This window comes from Mauremys reevesii, linkage group 12 (assembly GCF_016161935.1).
Source record: "Mauremys reevesii isolate NIE-2019 linkage group 12, ASM1616193v1, whole genome shotgun sequence".
In the NCBI taxonomy this organism is placed as follows: domain Eukaryota; kingdom Metazoa; phylum Chordata; order Testudines; family Geoemydidae; genus Mauremys; species Mauremys reevesii.
The window spans coordinates 45,055,554-45,056,472 of record NC_052634.1 but is presented as its reverse complement, the minus strand read 5'-3'; positions in this window follow the sequence as shown (position 1 = coordinate 45,056,472).

Here is a 919-nt window from a genome sequence, read left to right as displayed (position 1 = left end):
TGGGGAGGAGCCAGTGGTCATGGTACATGTAGATACCAATGACATAGGGAAAGGTAGGTGAGACGTCCTGGAGGCCAAATTTAATCTGCTAGGAAAGAGACTGAAATCCAGGATCTCTATGGTGGCATTCTCAGAAATGCTCCTAGTTCCACGCGCAGGGCCGGGTAGGCAGGCAGAGCTTCAGAGTCTCAATGCGTGGATGAGATGATGGTGTGGAGAGATGGGGTTTAGATTTATTAGGAACTGGGGAAACTTTGGTGATGGGGGAGCCTATACAGGAAGGATGGGCTCCACCTAAACCAAAGTGGATCCAGACTGCTGGCACTTAACCTTAAAAAGGTTGCAGAGCAGTTTTTAAACTAAGAGATGGGGGGAAAGCCAATGGCTGCAGAGGAGCATGTGGATGGGACAGAGACTTCTCTTAGAGGAGAGTGTAGTGATAGAGATTTTTCTAGTTTTAGTCAGGAAGAGAGGCTGGAAGAGGATAAAGTAGGGGCCAGATCAGACGAGAAGCATTCACACACAAAAGAATCTAACACATCAGAAAAGGGCAGACAAATAAACAGTGACAAGTTTTTAAAGTGTGTACACAAATGCTAGAAGTGTAAATAATAAGATGGGTGAATTAGAGTGCCTCGTGTTAACAGAGGATATTGACATAATAGGACATCACAGAAACCTGGTGGAATGAGGACAATCAATGGGACACAATCATTCCAGGGTACAAAATATATCGGAAGGTCAGAGCCAGGTCATACTCGGGGGATGGGGAGGGGAGTGGCACTGTATGTTAAAGAAAATGTAGACTCAAATGAAGTAAAAAATCTTAAATGAAACCGCATGTTCCATAGAATCTCTATGGATAGTAATTCCAAGCTCTAATAAGAATATAACAGTAGGGATCTATTATCGACCACCT